At 40.9% G+C, this 19,452-nt stretch overlaps 7 non-coding genes and 76 pseudogenes across 7 annotated transcripts; all 83 read right to left on the bottom strand.

Annotated features, from left to right (window-relative positions):
* Window positions 1–40: 40 nt before the first annotated feature.
* On the bottom strand, window positions 41–159 carry LOC134961474 (5S ribosomal RNA; annotated as a pseudogene).
* A 107-nt stretch (window positions 160–266) lies between these two features.
* Window positions 267–385, bottom strand: LOC134961001 (5S ribosomal RNA; annotated as a pseudogene).
* A 107-nt stretch (window positions 386–492) lies between these two features.
* On the bottom strand, window positions 493–611 carry LOC134964619 (5S ribosomal RNA; annotated as a pseudogene).
* Window positions 612–718: 107 nt separating this feature from the next.
* LOC134964908 (5S ribosomal RNA) lies at window positions 719–837 on the bottom strand (annotated as a pseudogene).
* Window positions 838–944: 107 nt separating this feature from the next.
* Window positions 945–1,063, bottom strand: LOC134964482 (5S ribosomal RNA; annotated as a pseudogene).
* A 107-nt stretch (window positions 1,064–1,170) lies between these two features.
* Window positions 1,171–1,289, bottom strand: LOC134963423 (5S ribosomal RNA; annotated as a pseudogene).
* A 107-nt stretch (window positions 1,290–1,396) lies between these two features.
* Window positions 1,397–1,515, bottom strand: LOC134964934 (5S ribosomal RNA; annotated as a pseudogene).
* Window positions 1,516–1,622: 107 nt separating this feature from the next.
* Window positions 1,623–1,741, bottom strand: LOC134963181 (5S ribosomal RNA; annotated as a pseudogene).
* A 107-nt stretch (window positions 1,742–1,848) lies between these two features.
* LOC134964907 (5S ribosomal RNA) lies at window positions 1,849–1,967 on the bottom strand (annotated as a pseudogene).
* A 107-nt stretch (window positions 1,968–2,074) lies between these two features.
* LOC134960951 (5S ribosomal RNA) lies at window positions 2,075–2,193 on the bottom strand (annotated as a pseudogene).
* A 107-nt stretch (window positions 2,194–2,300) lies between these two features.
* Window positions 2,301–2,419, bottom strand: LOC134962406 (5S ribosomal RNA; annotated as a pseudogene).
* Window positions 2,420–2,526: 107 nt separating this feature from the next.
* LOC134963565 (5S ribosomal RNA) lies at window positions 2,527–2,645 on the bottom strand (annotated as a pseudogene).
* A 332-nt stretch (window positions 2,646–2,977) lies between these two features.
* On the bottom strand, window positions 2,978–3,096 carry LOC134960781 (5S ribosomal RNA; annotated as a pseudogene).
* A 107-nt stretch (window positions 3,097–3,203) lies between these two features.
* Window positions 3,204–3,322, bottom strand: LOC134960697 (5S ribosomal RNA; annotated as a pseudogene).
* Window positions 3,323–3,429: 107 nt separating this feature from the next.
* Window positions 3,430–3,548, bottom strand: LOC134962365 (5S ribosomal RNA; annotated as a pseudogene).
* A 107-nt stretch (window positions 3,549–3,655) lies between these two features.
* LOC134964268 (5S ribosomal RNA) lies at window positions 3,656–3,774 on the bottom strand (annotated as a pseudogene).
* A 107-nt stretch (window positions 3,775–3,881) lies between these two features.
* LOC134962638 (5S ribosomal RNA) lies at window positions 3,882–4,000 on the bottom strand (annotated as a pseudogene).
* Window positions 4,001–4,107: 107 nt separating this feature from the next.
* On the bottom strand, window positions 4,108–4,226 carry LOC134963264 (5S ribosomal RNA; annotated as a pseudogene).
* Window positions 4,227–4,333: 107 nt separating this feature from the next.
* Window positions 4,334–4,452, bottom strand: LOC134960858 (5S ribosomal RNA). Its single transcript, XR_010187822.1, has one exon. It is a non-coding gene; the product is annotated as a 5S ribosomal RNA (ribosomal RNA).
* Window positions 4,453–4,559: 107 nt separating this feature from the next.
* On the bottom strand, window positions 4,560–4,678 carry LOC134959100 (5S ribosomal RNA). The gene has a single exon (XR_010187177.1). It is a non-coding gene; the product is annotated as a 5S ribosomal RNA (ribosomal RNA).
* Window positions 4,679–4,785: 107 nt separating this feature from the next.
* Window positions 4,786–4,904, bottom strand: LOC134962017 (5S ribosomal RNA; annotated as a pseudogene).
* A 107-nt stretch (window positions 4,905–5,011) lies between these two features.
* On the bottom strand, window positions 5,012–5,130 carry LOC134963175 (5S ribosomal RNA; annotated as a pseudogene).
* Window positions 5,131–5,237: 107 nt separating this feature from the next.
* On the bottom strand, window positions 5,238–5,356 carry LOC134962447 (5S ribosomal RNA; annotated as a pseudogene).
* A 107-nt stretch (window positions 5,357–5,463) lies between these two features.
* Window positions 5,464–5,582, bottom strand: LOC134959647 (5S ribosomal RNA; annotated as a pseudogene).
* A 107-nt stretch (window positions 5,583–5,689) lies between these two features.
* Window positions 5,690–5,808, bottom strand: LOC134962244 (5S ribosomal RNA; annotated as a pseudogene).
* A 107-nt stretch (window positions 5,809–5,915) lies between these two features.
* Window positions 5,916–6,034, bottom strand: LOC134963810 (5S ribosomal RNA; annotated as a pseudogene).
* Window positions 6,035–6,141: 107 nt separating this feature from the next.
* LOC134962903 (5S ribosomal RNA) lies at window positions 6,142–6,260 on the bottom strand (annotated as a pseudogene).
* A 107-nt stretch (window positions 6,261–6,367) lies between these two features.
* Window positions 6,368–6,486, bottom strand: LOC134963259 (5S ribosomal RNA). The gene has a single exon (XR_010188107.1). It is a non-coding gene; the product is annotated as a 5S ribosomal RNA (ribosomal RNA).
* Window positions 6,487–6,593: 107 nt separating this feature from the next.
* LOC134964787 (5S ribosomal RNA) lies at window positions 6,594–6,712 on the bottom strand (annotated as a pseudogene).
* Window positions 6,713–6,819: 107 nt separating this feature from the next.
* Window positions 6,820–6,938, bottom strand: LOC134960334 (5S ribosomal RNA; annotated as a pseudogene).
* Window positions 6,939–7,045: 107 nt separating this feature from the next.
* LOC134962361 (5S ribosomal RNA) lies at window positions 7,046–7,164 on the bottom strand (annotated as a pseudogene).
* A 107-nt stretch (window positions 7,165–7,271) lies between these two features.
* LOC134964461 (5S ribosomal RNA) lies at window positions 7,272–7,390 on the bottom strand (annotated as a pseudogene).
* A 333-nt stretch (window positions 7,391–7,723) lies between these two features.
* Window positions 7,724–7,842, bottom strand: LOC134960780 (5S ribosomal RNA; annotated as a pseudogene).
* A 107-nt stretch (window positions 7,843–7,949) lies between these two features.
* On the bottom strand, window positions 7,950–8,068 carry LOC134963994 (5S ribosomal RNA; annotated as a pseudogene).
* A 107-nt stretch (window positions 8,069–8,175) lies between these two features.
* On the bottom strand, window positions 8,176–8,294 carry LOC134962356 (5S ribosomal RNA; annotated as a pseudogene).
* A 107-nt stretch (window positions 8,295–8,401) lies between these two features.
* On the bottom strand, window positions 8,402–8,520 carry LOC134963535 (5S ribosomal RNA; annotated as a pseudogene).
* A 107-nt stretch (window positions 8,521–8,627) lies between these two features.
* Window positions 8,628–8,746, bottom strand: LOC134964251 (5S ribosomal RNA; annotated as a pseudogene).
* Window positions 8,747–8,853: 107 nt separating this feature from the next.
* Window positions 8,854–8,972, bottom strand: LOC134959858 (5S ribosomal RNA; annotated as a pseudogene).
* A 107-nt stretch (window positions 8,973–9,079) lies between these two features.
* LOC134961138 (5S ribosomal RNA) lies at window positions 9,080–9,205 on the bottom strand (annotated as a pseudogene).
* Window positions 9,206–9,309: 104 nt separating this feature from the next.
* Window positions 9,310–9,428, bottom strand: LOC134964036 (5S ribosomal RNA; annotated as a pseudogene).
* Window positions 9,429–9,535: 107 nt separating this feature from the next.
* On the bottom strand, window positions 9,536–9,661 carry LOC134961093 (5S ribosomal RNA; annotated as a pseudogene).
* Window positions 9,662–9,768: 107 nt separating this feature from the next.
* Window positions 9,769–9,887, bottom strand: LOC134959567 (5S ribosomal RNA; annotated as a pseudogene).
* Window positions 9,888–9,994: 107 nt separating this feature from the next.
* Window positions 9,995–10,113, bottom strand: LOC134964497 (5S ribosomal RNA; annotated as a pseudogene).
* A 107-nt stretch (window positions 10,114–10,220) lies between these two features.
* Window positions 10,221–10,339, bottom strand: LOC134963097 (5S ribosomal RNA; annotated as a pseudogene).
* Window positions 10,340–10,446: 107 nt separating this feature from the next.
* Window positions 10,447–10,565, bottom strand: LOC134962470 (5S ribosomal RNA). The gene has a single exon (XR_010188032.1). It is a non-coding gene; the product is annotated as a 5S ribosomal RNA (ribosomal RNA).
* A 107-nt stretch (window positions 10,566–10,672) lies between these two features.
* On the bottom strand, window positions 10,673–10,791 carry LOC134961858 (5S ribosomal RNA; annotated as a pseudogene).
* Window positions 10,792–10,898: 107 nt separating this feature from the next.
* On the bottom strand, window positions 10,899–11,017 carry LOC134963993 (5S ribosomal RNA; annotated as a pseudogene).
* Window positions 11,018–11,124: 107 nt separating this feature from the next.
* LOC134962355 (5S ribosomal RNA) lies at window positions 11,125–11,243 on the bottom strand (annotated as a pseudogene).
* Window positions 11,244–11,350: 107 nt separating this feature from the next.
* LOC134963534 (5S ribosomal RNA) lies at window positions 11,351–11,469 on the bottom strand (annotated as a pseudogene).
* Window positions 11,470–11,576: 107 nt separating this feature from the next.
* Window positions 11,577–11,695, bottom strand: LOC134964250 (5S ribosomal RNA; annotated as a pseudogene).
* A 107-nt stretch (window positions 11,696–11,802) lies between these two features.
* On the bottom strand, window positions 11,803–11,921 carry LOC134959711 (5S ribosomal RNA; annotated as a pseudogene).
* Window positions 11,922–12,028: 107 nt separating this feature from the next.
* Window positions 12,029–12,147, bottom strand: LOC134964712 (5S ribosomal RNA; annotated as a pseudogene).
* Window positions 12,148–12,254: 107 nt separating this feature from the next.
* On the bottom strand, window positions 12,255–12,373 carry LOC134962667 (5S ribosomal RNA). The gene has a single exon (XR_010188052.1). It is a non-coding gene; the product is annotated as a 5S ribosomal RNA (ribosomal RNA).
* Window positions 12,374–12,480: 107 nt separating this feature from the next.
* On the bottom strand, window positions 12,481–12,599 carry LOC134964801 (5S ribosomal RNA; annotated as a pseudogene).
* Window positions 12,600–12,706: 107 nt separating this feature from the next.
* LOC134964148 (5S ribosomal RNA) lies at window positions 12,707–12,825 on the bottom strand (annotated as a pseudogene).
* Window positions 12,826–12,932: 107 nt separating this feature from the next.
* LOC134962820 (5S ribosomal RNA) lies at window positions 12,933–13,051 on the bottom strand (annotated as a pseudogene).
* A 107-nt stretch (window positions 13,052–13,158) lies between these two features.
* Window positions 13,159–13,277, bottom strand: LOC134963346 (5S ribosomal RNA; annotated as a pseudogene).
* Window positions 13,278–13,384: 107 nt separating this feature from the next.
* LOC134962278 (5S ribosomal RNA) lies at window positions 13,385–13,503 on the bottom strand (annotated as a pseudogene).
* A 107-nt stretch (window positions 13,504–13,610) lies between these two features.
* On the bottom strand, window positions 13,611–13,736 carry LOC134962733 (5S ribosomal RNA; annotated as a pseudogene).
* Window positions 13,737–13,843: 107 nt separating this feature from the next.
* On the bottom strand, window positions 13,844–13,962 carry LOC134963253 (5S ribosomal RNA; annotated as a pseudogene).
* A 107-nt stretch (window positions 13,963–14,069) lies between these two features.
* Window positions 14,070–14,188, bottom strand: LOC134962794 (5S ribosomal RNA; annotated as a pseudogene).
* A 107-nt stretch (window positions 14,189–14,295) lies between these two features.
* LOC134963108 (5S ribosomal RNA) lies at window positions 14,296–14,414 on the bottom strand (annotated as a pseudogene).
* A 107-nt stretch (window positions 14,415–14,521) lies between these two features.
* Window positions 14,522–14,640, bottom strand: LOC134963551 (5S ribosomal RNA; annotated as a pseudogene).
* A 108-nt stretch (window positions 14,641–14,748) lies between these two features.
* Window positions 14,749–14,867, bottom strand: LOC134963882 (5S ribosomal RNA; annotated as a pseudogene).
* A 105-nt stretch (window positions 14,868–14,972) lies between these two features.
* LOC134962819 (5S ribosomal RNA) lies at window positions 14,973–15,091 on the bottom strand (annotated as a pseudogene).
* Window positions 15,092–15,198: 107 nt separating this feature from the next.
* LOC134961145 (5S ribosomal RNA) lies at window positions 15,199–15,317 on the bottom strand (annotated as a pseudogene).
* Window positions 15,318–15,424: 107 nt separating this feature from the next.
* LOC134962277 (5S ribosomal RNA) lies at window positions 15,425–15,543 on the bottom strand (annotated as a pseudogene).
* A 107-nt stretch (window positions 15,544–15,650) lies between these two features.
* LOC134962430 (5S ribosomal RNA) lies at window positions 15,651–15,776 on the bottom strand (annotated as a pseudogene).
* A 107-nt stretch (window positions 15,777–15,883) lies between these two features.
* On the bottom strand, window positions 15,884–16,002 carry LOC134961637 (5S ribosomal RNA; annotated as a pseudogene).
* A 107-nt stretch (window positions 16,003–16,109) lies between these two features.
* LOC134964481 (5S ribosomal RNA) lies at window positions 16,110–16,228 on the bottom strand (annotated as a pseudogene).
* A 107-nt stretch (window positions 16,229–16,335) lies between these two features.
* On the bottom strand, window positions 16,336–16,454 carry LOC134963323 (5S ribosomal RNA; annotated as a pseudogene).
* A 107-nt stretch (window positions 16,455–16,561) lies between these two features.
* LOC134961989 (5S ribosomal RNA) lies at window positions 16,562–16,680 on the bottom strand (annotated as a pseudogene).
* A 107-nt stretch (window positions 16,681–16,787) lies between these two features.
* Window positions 16,788–16,906, bottom strand: LOC134961245 (5S ribosomal RNA; annotated as a pseudogene).
* Window positions 16,907–17,239: 333 nt separating this feature from the next.
* On the bottom strand, window positions 17,240–17,358 carry LOC134963793 (5S ribosomal RNA; annotated as a pseudogene).
* A 107-nt stretch (window positions 17,359–17,465) lies between these two features.
* Window positions 17,466–17,584, bottom strand: LOC134959099 (5S ribosomal RNA). The gene has a single exon (XR_010187175.1). It is a non-coding gene; the product is annotated as a 5S ribosomal RNA (ribosomal RNA).
* Window positions 17,585–17,691: 107 nt separating this feature from the next.
* LOC134962015 (5S ribosomal RNA) lies at window positions 17,692–17,810 on the bottom strand (annotated as a pseudogene).
* A 107-nt stretch (window positions 17,811–17,917) lies between these two features.
* Window positions 17,918–18,036, bottom strand: LOC134962760 (5S ribosomal RNA; annotated as a pseudogene).
* Window positions 18,037–18,143: 107 nt separating this feature from the next.
* LOC134963174 (5S ribosomal RNA) lies at window positions 18,144–18,262 on the bottom strand (annotated as a pseudogene).
* Window positions 18,263–18,369: 107 nt separating this feature from the next.
* On the bottom strand, window positions 18,370–18,488 carry LOC134962444 (5S ribosomal RNA; annotated as a pseudogene).
* A 107-nt stretch (window positions 18,489–18,595) lies between these two features.
* Window positions 18,596–18,714, bottom strand: LOC134961941 (5S ribosomal RNA). The gene has a single exon (XR_010187983.1). It is a non-coding gene; the product is annotated as a 5S ribosomal RNA (ribosomal RNA).
* A 107-nt stretch (window positions 18,715–18,821) lies between these two features.
* Window positions 18,822–18,940, bottom strand: LOC134960567 (5S ribosomal RNA; annotated as a pseudogene).
* Window positions 18,941–19,047: 107 nt separating this feature from the next.
* Window positions 19,048–19,166, bottom strand: LOC134963809 (5S ribosomal RNA; annotated as a pseudogene).
* Window positions 19,167–19,273: 107 nt separating this feature from the next.
* LOC134962902 (5S ribosomal RNA) lies at window positions 19,274–19,392 on the bottom strand (annotated as a pseudogene).
* Between the last annotated feature and the right edge of the window lie 60 nt (window positions 19,393–19,452).

Here is a 19,452-nt window from a genome sequence, read left to right as displayed (position 1 = left end):
AATAGAATGCATCAATAGAACGGTGTTGGCAGTATAAAAATACCTACAGCACCTTGTACTCCCAGGTGGTCTCCCATCCAAGTACTAACCAGGCCCAACACTGCTTAGCTTCAAAGATCAGATCAGATTGAGTATATCCAGCGTGGTGTGGCTGTAGATGAGCTTTGTGGTTGCTGTTAGAACTTTTCTACTTCTAACTACTGGTAAATTTATGAAAGAGTTTGAAAATGGAATGCATCAACAGAACGGTGTTGGCAGTATAAAAATACCTACAGCACATTGTACTCCCAGGTGGTCTCCCATTCAAGTACTAACCAGGCCCAACACTGCTTAGCTTCCAAGATCAGATGAGATTGTGTGTATAAAGTGTGGTGTGGCTGTAGATGAGCTTTTTGGTTTCTGTTAGAACTTTTCTACTTCTAACTACTGGTACATAAATGAATAAGTTTGAAAATGGAATGCATCAACAGAACGGTGTTGGCAGTATAAAAATACCTACAGCACATTGTACTCCCAGGTGATCTCCCATCCAAGTACTAAACAGACCCAACACTGCTTAGCTTCAAAAATCAGATGAGATTAGGTATATCCAGCGTGGCGTGGCTGTTGATTAGCTTTGTGGTTGCTGTTAGAACTTTTCTACTTCTAACTACTGGTACATAAATGAATAAGTTTGAAAATGGTATGCATCAACAGAACGGTGTTGGCAGTATAAAAACACCTACAGCACTTTGTATTCCCAGGTGGTCTCCCATCCAAGTACTAACCAGGCCCAATACTGCTTAGTTTATAAGATCAGATGAGATTGGGCGTATCCAGTGTTGTGTGGCTGTAGATGAACTTTCTGGTTTCTGTTAGATCTTTCCTACTTCTAACTACTGGTACATAAATGAATAAGTTTGAAAATAGAATGCATCAACAGAACGGTGTTGGCAGTATAAAAATACCTACAGCACCTTGTATTCCAAGGTGGTCTCCCATCCAAGTACTAATCAGGCCAAACACTGCTTAGCTTCCGAGGTCAGATCAGATTGGTCGTATCCAACGTGGTGTGGCTGTAGATGAGCTTTGTGGTTTCTGTTAGAACTTTTCTACTTCTAACTACTGGTAAATAAATGAATAAGTTTGAAAATGGAATGCATCAACAGAACGGTGTTGGCAGTATAAAAATACCTACAGCACCTTGTACTCCCAGGTGGTCTCCCATCTAAGTACTAACCAGGCCCAACACTGCATAGCTTCAAAGATCAGATCAGATTGAGTATATCCAGCGTGGTGTGGCTGTAGATGAGCTTTGTGGTTGCTTTTAGAACTTTTCTACTTCTAACTACTGGTAAATTTATGAAAGAGTTTGAAAATGGAATGCATCAACAGAACGGTGTTGGCAGTATAAAAATACCTACAGCACATTGTACTCCCAGGTGGTCTCAAATTCAAGTACTAACCAGGCCCAACACTGCTTAGCTTCCAAGATCAGATGAGATTGTGTGTATAAAGTGTGGTGCGGCTGTAGATGAGCTTTTTGGTTTCTGTTAGAACTTTTCTACTTCTAACTACTGGTACATAAATGAATAAGTTTGAAAATGGAATGCATCAACAGAACGGTGTTGGCAGTATAAAAATACCTACAGCACCTTGTACTCCCAGGTTGTCTCCCATCCAAGTACTAAACAGACCCAACACTGCTTAGCTTCAAAGATCAGATGAGATTAGGTATATCCAGCGTGGCGTGGCTGTAGATTAGCTTTGTGGTTGCTGTTAGAACTTTTCTACTTCTAACTACTGGTACATAAATGAATAAGTTTAAAAATGGTATGCATCAACAGAACGGTGTTGGCAGTATAAAAACACCTACAGCACTTTGTATTCCCAGGTGGTCTCCCATCCAAGTACTAACCAGGCCCAATACTGCTTAGTTTATAAGATCAGATGAGATTGGGCGTATCCAGTGTTGTGTGGCTGTAGATGAACTTTCTGGTTTCTGTTAGATCTTTCCTACTTCTAACTACTGGTACATAAATGAATAAGTTTGAAAATAGAATGCATCAACAGAACGGTGTTGGCAGTATAAAAATACCTACAGCACTTTGTATTCCAAGGTGGTCTCCCATCCAAGTACTAATCAGGCCAAACACTGCTTAGCTTCCAAGATCAGATGAGATTGGGCGTATCCAGTGTGGTGTGGCTGTAGATGAGCTTTGTGGTTTCTGTTAGAACTTTTCTACTTCTAACTACTGGTACATAAATGAATAAGTTTGAAAATGGAATGCATCAACAGAACGGTGTTGGCAGTATGAAAATACCTACATCACCTTGTACTCCCAGGTGGTCTCCCATCCAAGTACTAAACAGGCCCTACACTGCTTAGCTTCAAAGATCAGATGAGATTGGGTATATCCAGCTTGGTGTGGCTGTAGATTAGCTTTGTGGTTGCTGTTAGAACTTTTCTACTTCTAACTACTGGTACATAAATGAATAAGTTTGAAAATGGTATGCATCAACAGAACGGTGTTTGCAGTATAAAAACACCTACATCACTTTGTATTCCCAGGTGGTCTCCCATCCAAGTACTAACCAGGCCCAATACTGCTTAGTTTCCAAGATCAGATGAGATTGGGTGCATCCAGTATTGTGTGCCTGTAGATGAGCTTTGTGGTTTCTGTTAGATCTTTCCTACTTCTAACTACTGGTAAATAAATGAAAAAGTTTGATAATAGAATACATCAACAGAACGATGTTGGCAGTATAAAAATACCTACAGCACCTTGCATTCCCAGGTGGTCTCCCATACAAATACAAACCATGACCAACACTGCTTAGCTTCCAAGATGAGAGGAGATTGGGCATATCCAGTGTAGTGTGGCTGCAGATAAGTTTTGTGGTTTCTGTTAGAACTTTTCTACTTCTAACTACTGGTACATAAATGAATAAGTTTGAATATGGAATGCATCAACAGAACGGTGTTGGCAGTATAAAATACCTACAGCACCTTGTATTCACCGGTGGTCTCCCATGCAAGTACTAACCAGGCCCAACACTGCTTAATTTCAAAGATCAGATGAGATTGGGTATATCCAGCGTGGTGTGGCTGTAGATGAGCTTTGTGGTTGCTGTTAGAACTTTTCTACTTCTAACTACTGGTACATAAATGAATAAGTTTGGAAATGGAATGCATCAACAGAACGGTGTTGGCAGTATAAAAATACCTACAGCACCTTGTATTCACCGGTGGTCTCCCTAACAAGTACTAACCAGGCCCAACACTGCTTAGCTTCCAAGATCAGATGAGATTGGGCGTATCCAGTGTGGTGTGGCTGTAGATGAGCTTTGTGGTTTCTGTTAGAACTTTTCTACTTCTAACTACTGGTACATAAATGAATAAGTTTGAAAATGGAATGCATCAACAGAACGGTGTTGGCAGTATGAAAATACCTACATCACCTTGTACTCCCAGGTGGTCTCCCATCCAAGTACTAAACAGGCCCATCACTGCTTAGCTTCAAAGATCAGATGAGATTGGGTATATCCAACGTGGTGTGACTGTAGATTAGCTTTGTGGTTGCTGTTAGAACTTTTCTACTTCTAACTACTGGTACATAAATGAATAAGTTTGAAAATGGTATGCATCAACAGAACGGTGTTTGCAGTATAAAAACACCTACAGCACTTTGTATTAACAGGTGGTCTCCCATCCAAGTACTAACCAGGCCCAATACTGCTTAGTTTCCAAGATCAGATGAGATTGGGTGCATCCAGTGTTGTGTGGCTGTAGATGAGCTTTGTGGTTTCTGTTAGATCTTTCCTACTTCTAACTACTGGTAAATAAATGAAAAAGTTTGATAATAGAATACATCAACAGAACGATGTTGGCAGTATAAAAATACCTACAGCACCTTGCATTCCCAGGTGGTCTCCCATACAAGTACAAACCATGACCAACACTGCTTAGCTTCCAAGATCAGAGGAGATTGGGCATATCCAGTGTGGTGTGGCTGTAGATGAGCTTTGTGGTTTCTGTTAGATCTTTCCTACTTCTAACTACTGGTACATAAATGAATAAGTTTGAAAATGGAATGCATCAACAAAATGGTGTTGGCAGTATGAAAACACCTACAGCACCTTGTATTCCCAGGTGGTCTCCCATCCAAGTACTAACCAGGCCCAATACTGCTTAGTTTCCATGATCAGATGAGATTGGGCGTATCCAGTGTTGTGTGGCTGTAGATGATCTTTCTGGTTTCTGTTAGATCTTTCCTACTTCTAACTACTGGTACATAAATGAATAAGTTTGAAAATAGAATGCATCAGCAGAACGGTGTTGGCAGTATAAAAATACCTACAGCACCCTGTATTCCCAGGTGGTCTCCCATCCAAGTACTAACCAGGCCCAACACTGCTTAGCTTCCAAGATCAGATGAGATTGCGTGTATCCAGTGTGGTGTGGCTATAGATGAGCTTTGGGGTTTCTGTTAGAACTTTTCTACTTCTAACTACTGGTACATAAATGAATAAGTTTGAAAATGGAATGCATCAACAGAACGGTGTTGGCAGTATAAAAATACCTACAGCACCTTGTACTCCCAGGTGGTATACCATCCAAGTACTAACTAGGCCCAACACTGCTTGGCTTCCAAGATCAGATGAGATTGGGTGTATCCAGTGTGGTGTGGCTGTAGATGAGCTTTGTGGTTTCTGTTAGAACTTTTCTACTTCTAACTACTGGTACCTAAATGAATAAGTTTGAAAATGGAATGCATCAACAGAACGGTGTTGGCAGTATAAAAATACCTACAGCACCTTGTACTCACAGGTGGTCTATCATCCAAGTACTAACCAGGCCCAACACTGCTTAATTTCAAAGATCAGATGAGATTGGGTATATCCAGCGTGGTGTGGCTGTAGATGAGCTTTGTGGTTTCTGTTAGAACTTTTCTACTTCTAACTACTGGTACATAAATGAATAAATTTGAAAATAGAATGCATCAACAGAACGATGTTGGCAGTATAAAAATACCTACAGCACCTTGTACTCCCAGGTGGTCTCCCATCCAAGTACTAAACAGACCGAACACTGCTTAGCTTCAAAGATCAGATGAGATTGGGTATATCCAGCGTGGTGTGGCTGCAGATTAGCTTTGTGGTTGCTGTTAGAACTTTTCTACTTCTAACTACTGGTACATAAATGAATAAGTTTGAAAATGGAATGCATCAACAGAACGGTGTTGGCAGTATAAAATTACATACAGCACCTTGTACTCCCAGGTGGTATACCATCCAAGTACTAACCAGGCCCAACACTGCTTGGCTTCCAAGATCAGTTGAGATTGGGCATATCCAGTGTGGTGTGGCTGTAGATGAGCTTTGTGGTTTCTGTTAGAACTTTTCTACTTCTAACTACTGGTAAATTTATGAAAGAGTTTGAAAATGGAATGCATCAACAGAACGGTGTTGGCAGTATAAAAATACCTACAGCACCTTGTACTCCCATGTGGTCTCCCATTCAAGTACTAACCAGGCCCAACACTGCTTAGCTTCCAAGATCAGATGAGATTGTGTGTATCCAATGTGGTGTGGCTGTAGATGAGCTTTTTGGTTTCTGTTAGAACTTTTCTACTTCTAACTACTGATACATAAATGAATAAGTTTGAAAATGGAATGCATCAACAGAACGGTGTTGGCAGTATAAAAATACCTACAGCACCTTGTACTCCCAGGTGGTCTCCCATCCAAGTTCTAAACAGACCCAACACTGCTTAGCTTCAAAGATCAGATGAGATTGGGTATATCCAGCGTGGTGTGGCTGTAGATTAGCTTTGTGGTTGCTGTTAGAACTTTTCTACTTCTAACGACTGGTACATGAATGAATAAGTTTGAAAATGGTATGCATCAACAGAACGGTGTTGGCAGTATAAAAACACCTACAGCACTTTGTATTCCCAGGTGGTCTCCCATCCAAGTACTAACCAGGCCCAATACTGCTTAGTTTCCAAGATCAGATGAGATTGGGCGTATCCAGTTTTGTGTGGCTGTAGAGGAGCTTTGTTGTTTCTGTTAGATCTTTCCTACTTCTAACTACTGGTACATAAATGAATAAGTTTGAAAATGGAATGCATCAACAGAACGGTGTTGGCAGTATAAAATTACCTACAGCACCTTGTATTCCCAGGTGGTCTCCCATCCAAGTACTAACCAGGCCCAACATTGCTTATCTTCCTAGAACAGATGAGATTGGGCATATCCAGTGTAGTGTGGCTGCAGATAAGCTTTGTGGTTTCTGTTAGAACTTTTCTACTTCTAACTACTGGTACATAAATGAATAAGTTTGAATATGGAATGCATCAACAGAACGGTGTTGGCAGTATAAAAATACCTACAGCACCTTGTATTCCCAGGTGGTCTCCCATGCAAGTACTAACCAGGCCCAACACTGCTTAATTTCAAAGATCAGATGAGATTGGGTATATCCAGTGTGGTGTGGCTGTAGATGAGCTTTGTGGTTGCTGTTAGAACTTTTCTACTTCTAACTACTGGTACATAAATGAATAAGTTTGAAAATGGAATGCATCAACAGAACGGTGTTGGCAGTATAAAAATACCTACAGCACCTTGTATTCACCGGTGGTCTCCCTAACAAGCACTAACCAGGCCCAACACTGCTTAGCTTCCAAGTTCAGATGAGTTTGGGCATATCCAGCGTGGTGTGGGTGTAGATGAGCTTTGTGGCTTCTGTTAGATCTTTCCTACTTCTAACTACTGGTACATAAATGAATAAGTTTGAAAATGAAATGCATCAACAGAACGGTGTTGGCAGTATAAAAATACCTACAGCACCTTGTATTCACCGGTGGTCTCCCTAACAAGTACTAACCAGGCCCAACACTGCTTAACTTCCAAGATCAGATGAGATTGGGCGTATCCAGTGTGGTGTGGCTGTAGATGAGCTTTGTGGTTTCTGTTAGAACTTTTCTACTTCTAACTACTGGTACATAAATGAATAAGTTTGAAAATGGAATGCATCAACAGAACGGTGTTGGCAGTATGAAAATACCTACATCACTTTGTACTCCCAGGTGGTCTCCCATCCAAGTACTAAACAGGCCCAACACTGCTTAGCTTCAAAGATCAGATGAGATTGGGTATATCCAGCGTGGTGTGGCTGTAGATTAGCTTTGTGGTTGCTGTTAGAACTTTTCTACTTCTAACTACTGGTACATAAATGAATAAGTTTGAAAATGGTATGCATCAACAGAACGGTGTTTGCAGTATAAAAACACCTACATCACTTTGTATTCCCAGGTGGTCTCCCATCCAAGTACTAACCAGGCCCAATACTGCTTAGTTTCCAAGATCAGATGAGATTGGGTGCATCCAGTGTTGTGTGCCTGTAGATGAGCTTTGTGGTTTCTGTTAGATCTTTCCTACTTCTAACTACTGGTAAATAAATGAAAAAGTTTGATAATAGAATACATCAACAGAACGATGTTGGCAGTATAAAAATACCTACAGCACCTTGCATTCCCAGGTGGTCTCCCATACAAATACAAACCATGACCAACACTGCTTAGCTTCCAAGATGAGAGGAGATTGGGCATATCCAGTGTAGTGTGGCTGCAAATAAGCTTTGTGGTTTCTGTTAGAACTTTTCTACTTCTAACTACTGGTACATAAATGAATAAGTTTGAATATGGAATGCATCAACAGAACGGTGTTGGCAGTATAAAAATACCTACAGCACCTTGTATTCACCGGTGGTCTCCCATGCAAGTACTAACCAGGCCCAACACTGCTTAATTTCAAAGATCAGATGAGATTGGGTATATCCAGCGTGGTGTGGCTGTAGATGAGCTTTGTGGTTGCTGTTAGAACTTTTCTACTTCTAACTACTGGTACATAAATGAATAAGTTTGGAAATGGAATGCATCAACAGAACGGTGTTTGCAGTATAAAAACACCTACAGCACTTTGTATTCCCAGGTGGTCTCCCATCCAAGTACTAACCAGGCCCAATACTGCTTATTTTCCAAGATCAGATGAGATTGGGCGTATCCAGTGTTGTGTGGCTGTAGAGGAGCTTTGTGATTTCTGTTAGATCTTTCCTACTTCTAACTACTGGTACATAAATGAATAAGTTTGAAATTGGAATGCATCAACAGAACGGTGTTGGCAGTATAAAAATACCTACAGCACCCTGTAATCCCAGGTGGTCTCCCATCCAATTACTAACCAGGCCCAACACTGCTTAGCTTCCAAGTTCAGATGAGATTGTGTGTATCCAGTGTGTTGTGGCTGTAGATGATCTTTGCTGTTTCTGTTAGAACTTTTCTACTTCTAACTACTAGTAAATAAATGAAAGAGTTTGAAAATGGAATGCATTAACAGAACGGTGTTGGCAGTAAAAAAATACCTACAGCACCTTGTATTTCAAGGTGGTCTCCCATCCAAGTACTAACCAAACCCAACACTGCTTAGCTTCCAAGATCAGATGAGTTTGGGCGTATCCAGCGTGGTGTGGCTTTAGGCGAGCATTGTGGTTTCTGTTAGATCTTTCCTACTTCTAACTACTGGTACATAAATGAATACGTTTGAAAATGGAATGCATCAACAGAACGGTGTTGGCAGTATAAAAATACCTACAGCACCTTGTATTTCCAGGTGGTCTCCCACCCAAGAACTAAACAGGCCCAACAAAACTTAGTTTCCAAGATCAGATGAGATTGGGCGTATACAGTGTGGTGTGGCTGTAGATGAGCTTTGTGGTTTCTGGTAGAACTTTTCTACTTCTAACTACTGGTAAATAAATGAATAAGTTTGAAAATGGAATGCATCAACAGAACGGTGTTGGCAGTATAAAAATACCTACAGCACCTTGTATTCCCAGGTGGTCTCCCATCCAAGTACTAAACAGGCCCAATACTGTTTAATTTCCAAGATCAGATGAGATTGGGCGTATCCAGTGTGGTGTGGCTGTAGATGAGCTTTGTGGTTTCTGTTAGATCTTTCCTACTTCTAACTACTGGTACATAAATGAATAAGTTTGAAAATGGAATGCATCAACAGAACGGTGTTGGCAGTATAAAAATACCTACAGCACCTTGTATTCCCAGGTGATCTCCCACCCAAGTACTAACCAGGCCCAACACTACTTAGCTTCCAAGTTCAGATGAGATATGAGATTGGGCGTATCCAGTGTGGTGTGGCTGTAGATGAGCTATGTGGTTTCTGTTAGAACTTTTCTACTTCTAACTACTGGTACTTAAATGAATAAGTTTGAAAATGGAATGCATCAACAGAACGGTGTTGGTATAAAAATACCTACAGCACATTCTATTCCCAGGTGGTCCCCCATCCAAGTACTAACCAGGCCAAACACTACTTAGCATCCAAGATCAGATGAGATTGGGCGTATCCAGTGTGGTGTGGCTGTCGATGAGCTTTGTGGTTTTTGTTAGATCTTTCCTACTTCTAACTACTGGTACATAAATGAATAAGTTTGAAAATGGAATGCATCAACAGAACGGTGTTGGCAGTATAAAATTACCTAGAGCACCTTGTATTCCCAGGTGGTCTCCCACCCAAGTACTAACAAGGCCCAACACTACTTAGCTTCCAAGTTCAGATGAGATATGAGATTGGGCGTATCCAGTGTGGTGTGGCTGTAGATGAGCTATGTGGTTTCTGTTAGAACTTTTCTTCTTCTAAGTACTGGTACATAAATGAATAAGTTTGAAAATGGAATGCATCAACAGAACTGTGTTGGCAGTATAAAAATACCTACAGCACCTCATATTCCCAGGTGGTCTCCCATCCAAGTACTAAATAGGCCCAACACTGCTTAGCTTCCAAGATCAGATGAGATTGGGCGTACACAGTGTGGTGTGGCAGTAGATTTGCTTTGCGGTTTCTGTTAGAACTTTTCTACTTCTAACTACTTGTAAATAAACGAAAAAGTTTGATAATAGAATACATCAACAGAACGATGTTGGCAGTATAAAAATACCTACATCACCTTGCATTCCCAGGTGGTCTCCCATACAAGTACAAACCATGCCCAACACTTCTTAGCTTCCAAGATCAGATAAGATTGGGCATATCCAGTGTGGTGTGGCTGTAGATGAGCTTTGTGGTTTCTGTTAGAACTTTTCTACTTCTAACTACTGGTACATAAATGAATAAGTTTGGAAATGGTATGCATCAACAGAACAGTGTTGGCAATATAAAAATACCTACAGCACCTCGTATTCCCAGGTGGTCTCCCATCCAAGTACTAACCAGGCCCAATACTGCTTAGCTTTCTAGAACAGATGAGATTGGGCATATCCAGCGTGGTGTGGCTGCAGATAAGCTTTGTGGTTTCTGTTAGAACTTTTCTACTTCTAACTACTGGTACATAAATGAATAAGTTTGAAAATGGAATGCATCAACAGAACGGTGTTGGCAGTATAAAAATACCTACAGCACCTTGTACTCCCAGGTGGTCTCCCATCCAAGTACTAACCAGGCCCAACACTGCTTAATTTCAAAGATCGGATGAGATTGGGTATATCCAGCGTGGTGTGGCTGTAGATGAGCTTTGTTGTTTCTGTTAGAACTTTTCTACTTCTAACTACTGGTAAATTAATGAAAGAGTTTGAAAATGGAATGCATCAACAGAACAGAGTTGGAACTATAAAAATACCTACAGCACCTTGTACTCCCTGGTGGTCTCCCATTCAAGTCCTAACCAGGCCCAACACTGCTTAGCTTCAAAGATCAAATGAGATTGGGTGTATACAGTGTGGTGTGGCTGTAGATAAGCTTTGTGGTTGCTATTAGAACTTTTCTACTTCTAACTACTGGTACATAAATGAATAAGTTTGAAAATGGTATGCATCAACAGAACGGTGTTGGCAGTATAAAAACACCTACAGCACTTTGTATTCCCAGGTGGTCTCCCATCCAAGTACTAACCAGGCCCAATACTGCTTATTTTCCAAGATCAGATGAGATTGGGCGTATCCAGTGTTGTGTGGCTGTAGAGGAGCTTTGTGATTTCTGTTAGATCTTTCCTACTTCTAACTACTGGTACATAAATGAATAAGTTTGAAATTGGAATGCATCAACAGAACGGTGTTGGCAGTATAAAAATACCTACAGCACCCTGTAATCCCAGGTGGTCTCCCATCCAATTACTAACCAGGCCCAACACTGCTTAGCTTCCAAGTTCAGATGAGATTGTGTGTATCCAGTGTGTTGTGGCTGTAGATGATCTTTGCTGTTTCTGTTAGAACTTTTCTACTTCTAACTACTAGTAAATAAATGAAAGAGTTTGAAAATGGAATGCATTAACAGAACGGTGTTGGCAGTAAAAAAATACCTACAGCACCTTGTATTTCAAGGTGGTCTCCCATCCAAGTACTAACCAAACCCAACACTGCTTAGCTTCCAAGATCAGATGAGTTTGGGCGTATCCAGCGTGGTGTGGCTTTAGGCGAGCATTGTGGTTTCTGTTAGATCTTTCCTACTTCTAACTACTGGTACATAAATGAATACGTTTGAAAATGGAATGCATCAACAGAACGGTGTTGGCAGTATAAAAATACCTACAGCACCTTGTATTTCCAGGTGGTCTCCCACCCAAGAACTAAACAGGCCCAACAAAACTTAGTTTCCAAGATCAGATGAGATTGGGCGTATACAGTGTGGTGTGGCTGTAGATGAGCTTTGTGGTTTCTGGTAGAACTTTTCTACTTCTAACTACTGGTACATAAATGAATAAGATTGAAAATGGAATGCATCAACAGAACAGTGTTGGCAGTATGAAAATACCTACATCACCTTGTACTCCCAGGTGGTCTCCCATTCAAGTACTAACCAGGCCCAACACTGCTTAGCTTCCAAGATCAGATGAGATTGGGCGTATACAGTGTGGTGTGGCTGTAGATGAGCTTTGTGGTTTCTGGTAGAACTTTTCTACTTCTAACTACTGGTACATTAATGAATACGTTTGAAAAAGGTATGCATCAACAGAACGGTGTTGGCAGTATAAAAATATCTACAGCACTTTGTATTCCCAGGTGGTCTCCCATACAAGTTCTAACCAGGCCCAATACTGCTTAGTTTCCAAGATCAGATGAGATTGGGTGTATCCAGTGTGGTGTGCCTGTAGAGGAGCTTTGTGGTTTCTGTTAGATCTTTCCTACTTCTAACTACTGGTACATAAATGAATAAGTTTGAATATGGAATGCATCAACAGAACGGTGTTGGCAGTATAAAAATACCTACAGCACCTTGTATTCCCAGGTGGTCTCCCATGCAAGTACTAACCAGGCCCAACACTGCTTAATTTCCAAGATCAGATGAGATTGGGTGTATCCAATGTGGTGTGGCTGTAGATGAGCTTTGTGGTTTCTGGTAGAACTTTTCTACTTCTAACTACTGGTACATTAATGAATACGTTTGAAAAAGGTATGCATCAACAGAACGGTGTTGGCAGTATAAAAATATCTACAGCACTTTGTATTCCCAGGTGGTCTCCCATACAAGTTCTAACCAGGCCCAATACTGCTTAGCTTCCAAGTTCAGATGAGTTTGGGCATATCCAGCTTGGTGTGGGTGTAGATGAGCTTTGTGGCTTCTGTTAGATCTTTTCTACTTCTAACTACTGGTACATAAATGAATAAGTTTGAAAATGGAATGCATCAACAGAACGGTGTTGGCAGTATAAAAATACCTACAGCACCTTGTATTCACCGGTGGTCTCCCTAACAAGTACTAACCAGGCCCAACACTGCTTAGCTTCCAAGTTCAGATGTGTTTGGGCATATCCAGCGTGGTGTGGGTGTAGATGAGCTTTGTGGCTTCTGTTAGATCTTTTCTACTTCTAACTACTGGTACATAAATGAATAAGTTTGAAAATGGAATGCATCAACAGAACGGTGTTGGCAGTATAAAAATACCTACAGCACCTTGTATTTCCAGGTGGTCTCCCACCCAAGCATTAAACAGGCCCAACACTACTTAGTTTCCAAGATCAGATGAGATTGGGCATATACAGTGTGGTGTGGCTGTAGATGAGCTTTGTGGTTTCTGGTAAAACTTTTCTACTTCTAACTACTGGTACATAAATGAATAAGTTTGAAAATGGAATGCATCAACAGAACGGTGTTGGCAGTATGAATATACCTACATCACCTTGTACTCCCAGGTGTTCTCCCATCTAAGTACTAACCAGGCCCAACACTACTTAGCTTCCAAGATCAGATGAGATTGGGTGTATCCAGTGTGGTGAGGCTGTACATGAGCTTTGCGGTTTCTGTTAGATCTTTCCTACTTCTAACTACTGGTAAATAAATGAATAAGTTTGAAAATAGAATGCATCAATAGAACGGTGTTGGCAGTATAAAAATACCTACAGCACCTTGCATTCCCAGGTGGTCTCCCATCCAAGTACTAACCAGACCCAACACTGCTTAGCTTGCAAGATCAGATGAATTTGGGCGTATCCAGCGTGGTGTGGCTGTAGATGAGCTTTGAGGTTTCTGTTAGAACTTTTCTACTTCTAACTACTGGTACATAAATGAATACATTTGAAAATGGAATGCATCAACAGAACGGTGTTGGCAGTATAAAAATACCTACAGCACCTTGTATTCCCAGGTGGTCTCCCACACAAGTACTAACTAGGCCCAACACTACTTAGCTTCCAAGTTCAGATGAGATATGATATTGGGCGTATACAGTGTGGTGTGGCTGTAGATGAGCTTTGTGGTTTCTGTTAGAACTTTTCTTCTTCTAACTACTGGTACATAAATGAATAAGTTTGAAAATAGAATAGATCAACAGAACGATGTTGGCAGTATGAAAATACCTACAGTACCTTGCATTCCCAGGTGGTCTCCCATCCAAGTACTAACCAGGCCCAATTCTGCTTAGTTTCCAAGATCAGATGAGATTGGGCGTATCCAGTGTAGTGTTGCTGTAGATGAGCATTGTGGTTTCTGTTAGAACTTTTCTACTTCTAACTACTGGTAAATAAATGAATAAGTTTGAAAATGGAATTCATCAACAGAACGGTGTTGGCAGTATAAAAATACCTACAGCACCTTGTACTCCCAGGTGGTCTCCCATCTAAGTACTAACCAGGCCCAACACTGCTTAGCGTCAAAGATCAGATCAGATTGAGTATATCCAGCGTGGTGTGGCTGTAGATGAGCTTTGTGGTTGCTGTTAGAACTTTTCTACTTCTAACTACTGGTAAATTTATGAAAGAGTTTGAAAATGGAATGCATCAACAGAACGGTGTTGGCAGTATAAAAATACCTACAGCACATTGTACTCCCAGGTGGTCTCCCATTGAAGTACTAACCAGGCCCAACACTGCTTAGCTTCCAAGATCAGATGAGATTGTGTGTATAAAGTATGGTGCGGCTGTAGATGAGCTTTTTGGTTTCTGTTAGAACTTTTCTACTTCTAACTACTGGTACATAAATGAATACGTTTGAAAATGGAATGCATCAACAGAACGGTGTTGGCAGTATAAAAATACCTACAGCACCTTGTACTCCCAGGTGGTCTCCCTAACAAGTACTAACCAGGCCCAACACTGCTTAGCTTCCAAGTTCAGATGAGTTTGGGCATATCCAGCGTAGTGTGGGTGTAGATGAGCTTTGTGGCTTCTGTTAGATCTTTTCTACTTCTAAACTACTGGTACATAAATGAATAAGTTTGAAAATGGAATGCATCAACAGAACGGTGTTGGCAGTATAAAAATACCTACAGCACCTTGTATTCACCGGTGGTCTCCCTAACAAGTACTAACCAGGCCCAACACTGCTTAGCTTCCAAGTTCAGATGAGTTTGGGCATATCCAGCGTGGTGTGGGTGTAGATGAGCTTTGTGGCTTCTGTTAGATCTTTTCTACTTCTAACTACTGGTACATAAATGAATGTTTGAAAATGGAATGCATCAACAGAACGGTGTTGGCAGTATAAAAATACCTACAGCACCTTGTATTTCCAGGTGGTCTCCCACCCAAGCATTAAACAGGCCCAACACTACTTAGTTTCCAAGATCAGATGAGATTGGGCATATACAGTGTGGTGTGGCTGTAGATGAGCTTTGTGGTTTCTGGTAGAACTTTTCTACTTCTAACTACTGGTACATAAATGAATAAGTTTGAAAATGGAATGCATCAACAGAACAGTGTTGGCAGTATGAATATACCTACATCACCTTGTACTCCCAGGTGGTTTCCCATCTAAGTACTAACCAGGCCCAACACTGCTTAGCTTCCAAGATCAGATGAGATTGGGTGTATCCAGTGTGGTGAGGCTGTACATGAGCTTTGTGGTTTCTGTTAGAACTTTTCTACTTCTAACTACTGGTACATAAATGAATAAGTTTGAAAATGGAATGCATCAACAGAACTGTGTTGGCAGTATAAAAATACCTACAGCACCTTGCATTCCCAGGTGGTCTCCCATCCAAGTACTAACCAGACCCAACACTGCTTAGCTTGCAAGATCAGATGAATTTGGGCGTATCCAGCGTGGTGTGGCTGTAGATGAGCTTTGAGGTTTCTGTTAGAACTTTTCTACTTCTAACTACTGGTACATAAATGAATAAGTTTGAAAATGGAATGCATCAACAGAACGGTGTTGGCAGTATAAAAATACCTACAGCACCTTGTATTCCCAGGTGGTCACCCACACAAGTACTAACCAGGCCCAACACTACTTAGCTTCCAAGTTCAGATGAGATATGATATTGGGCGTATACAGTGTGGTGTGGCTGTAGATGAGCTTTGTGGTTTCTGTTAGAACTTTTCTTCTTCTAACTACTGGTACATTAATGAATAAGTTTGAAAATAGAATACATCAACAGAACGATGTTGGCAGTATAAAAATACCTACAGCACCTTGCATTCCCAGGTGGTCTCCCATCCAAGTACTAACCAGGCCCAATACTGCTTAGTTTCCAAGATCAGATGAGATTGGGCGTATCCAGTGTTGTGTGGCTGTAGATGAACTTTCTGGTTTCTGTTAGATCTTTCCTACTTCTAACTACTGGTACATAAATGAATAAGTTTGAAAATAGAATGCATCAACAGAACGGTGTTGGCAGTATAAAAATACCTACAGCACCTTGTATTCCAAGGTGGTCTCCCATCCAAGTACTAATCAGGCCAAACACTGCTTAGCTTCCGAGGTCAGATCAGATTGGTCGTATCCAACGTGGTGTGGCTGTAGATGAGCATTGAGGTTTATGTTAGAACTTTTCTACTTCTAACTACTGGTAAATAAATGAATAAGTTTGAAAATGGAATGCATCAACAGAACGGTGTTGGCAGTATAAAAATACCTACAGCACCTTATACTCCCAGGTGGTCTCCCATCTAAGTACTAACCAGGCCCAACACTGCTTAGCTTCAAAGATCAGATCAAATTGAGTATATCCAGCGTGGTGTGGCTGTAGATGAGCTTTGTGGTTGCTGTTAGAACTTTTCTACTTCTAACTACTGGTAAATTTATGAAAGAGTTTGAAAATGGAATGCATCAACAGAACGGTGTTGGCAGTATAAAAATACCTACAGCACATTGTACTCCCAGGTGGTCTCCCATTCAAGTACTAACCAGGCCCAACACTGCTTAGCTTCCAAGATCAGATGAGATTGTGTGTATAAAGTGTGGTGCGGCTGTAGATGAGCTTTTTGGTTTCTGTTAGAACTTTTCTACTTCTAACTACTGGTACATAAATGAATAAGTTTGAAAATGGAATGCATCAACAGAACGATGTTGGCAGTATAAAAATACCTACAGCACCTTGTACTCCCAGGTGGTCTCCCATCCAAGTACTAAACAGACCCAACACTGCTTATCTTCAAAGATCAGATGAGATTAGGTATATCCAGCGTGGCGTGGCTGTAGATTAGCTTTGTGGTTGCTGTTAGAACTTTTCTACTTCTAACTACTGGTACATAAATGAATAAGTTTGAAAATGGTATGCATCAACAGAACGGTGTTGGCAGTATAAAAACACCTACAGCACTTTGTATTCCCAGGTGGTCTCCCATCCAAGTACTAACCAGGCCCAATACTGCTTAGTTTATAAGATCAGGTGAGATTGGGCGTATCCAGTGTTGTGTGGCTGTAGATGAACTTTCTGGTTTCTGTTAGATCTTTCCTACTTCTAACTACTGGTACATAAATGAATAAGTTTGAAAATAGAATGCATCAACAGAACGGTGTTGGCAGTATAAAAATACCTACAGCACCTTGTATTCCAAGGTGGTCTCCCATCCAAGTACTAATCAGGCCAAACACTGCTTAGCTTCCAAGGTCAGATCAGATTGGTCGTATCCAACGTGGTGTGGCTGTAGATGAGCATTGTGGTTTCTGTTAGAACTTTTCTACTTCTAACTACTGGTAAATAAATGAATAAGTTTGAAAATGGAATGCATCAACAGAACGGTGTTGGCAGTATAAAAATACCTACAGCACCTTGTACTCCCAGGTGGTATACCATCCAAGTACTAACTAGGCCCAACACTGCTTGGCTTCCAAGATCAGATGAGATTGGGTGTATCCAGTGTGGTGTGGCTGTAGATGAGCTTTGTGGTTTCTGTTAGAACTTTTCTACTTCTAACTACTGGTACCTAAATGAATAAGTTTGAAAATGGAATGCATCAACAGAACGGTGTTGGCAGTATAAAAATACCTACAGCACCTTGTACTCACAGGTGGTCTATCATCCAAGTACTAACCAGGCCCAACACTGCTTAATTTCAAAGATCAGATGAGATTGGGTATATCCAGCGTGGTGTGGCTGTAGATGAGCTTTGTGGTTTCTGTTAGAACTTTTCTACTTCTAACTACTGGTAAATTTATGAAAGAGTTTGAAAATGGAATGCATCAACAGAACGGTGTTGGCAGTATAAAAATACCTACAGCACATTGTACTCCCAGGTGGTCTCTCATTCAAGTACTAACCAGGCCCAACACTGCTTAGCTTCCAAGATCAGATGAGATTGTGCGTATCCAGTGTGGTGTGGCTGTAGACGAGCTTTGTTGTTTCTGTTAGAACTTTTCTACTTCTAACTACTGGTACATAAATGAATAAATTTGAAAATGGAATGCATCAACAGAACGGTGTTGGCAGTATAAAAATACCTACAGCACCTTGTACTCCCAGGTGGTCTCCCATCCAAGTACTAAACAGACCGAACACTGCTTAGCTTCAAAGATCAGATGAGATTGGGTATATCCAGCGTGGTGTGGCTGCAGATTAGCTTTGTGGTTGCTGTTAGAATTTTTCTACTTCTAACTACTGGTACATAAATGAATAAGTTTGAAAATGGAATGCATCAACAGAACGGTGTTGGCAGTATAAAATTACATACAGCACCTTGTACTCCCAGGTGGTATACCATCCAAGTACTAACCAGGCCCAACACTGCTTGGCTTCCAAGATCAGTTGAGATTGGGCATATCCAGTGTGGTGTGGCTGTAGATGAGCTTTGTGGTTTCTGTTAGAACTTTTCTACTTCTAACTACTGGTAAATTTATGAAAGAGTTTGAAAATGGAATGCATCAACAGAACGGTGTTGGCAGTATAAAAAAACCTACAGCACCTTGTACTCCCAGGTGGTCTCCCATTCAAGTACTAACCAGGCCCAACACTGCTTAGCTTCCAAGATCAGATGAGATTGTGTGTATCCAGTGTGGTGTGGCTGTAGATGAGCTTTTTGGTTTCTGTTAGAACTTTTCTACTTCTAACTACTGATACATAAATGAATAAGTTTGAAAATGGAATGCATCAACAGAACGGTGTTGGCAGTATAAAAATACCTACAGCACCTTGTACTCCCAGGTGGTCTCCCATCCAAGTACTAAACAGACCCAACACTGCTTAGCTTCAAAGATCAGATGAGATTGGGTATATCCAGCGTGGTGTGGCTGTAGATTAGCTTTGTGGTTGCTGTTAGAACTTTTCTACTTCTAACTACTGGTACATAAATGAATAAGTTTGAAAATGGTATGCATCAACAGAACGGTGTTGGCAGTATAAAAACACCTACAGCACTTTGTATTCCCAGGTGGTCTCCCATCCAAGTACTAACCAGGCCCAATACTGCTTAGTTTCCAAGATCAGATGAGATTGGGCGTATCCAGTTTTGTGTGGCTGTAGAGGTGCTTTGTTGTTTCTGTTAGATCTTTACTACTTCTAACTACTGGTACATAAATGAATAAGTTTGAAAATGGAATGCATCAACAGAACGGTGTTGGCAGTATAAAATTACCTACAGCACCTTGTATTCCCAGGTGGTCTCCCATCCAAGTACTAACCAGGCCCAACATTGCTTATCTTCCTAGAACAGATGAGATTGGGCATATCCAGTGTAGTGTGGCTGCAGATAAGCTTTGTGGTTTCTGTTAGAACTTTTCTACTTCTAACTACTGGTACATAAATGAATAA

The sequence above is a fragment of the Pseudophryne corroboree genome, chromosome 9 (genome assembly GCF_028390025.1).
Source record: "Pseudophryne corroboree isolate aPseCor3 chromosome 9, aPseCor3.hap2, whole genome shotgun sequence".
Lineage (NCBI taxonomy): Eukaryota > Metazoa > Chordata > Amphibia > Anura > Myobatrachidae > Pseudophryne > Pseudophryne corroboree.
This window is presented reverse-complemented; position numbering and strand designations above follow the sequence as displayed.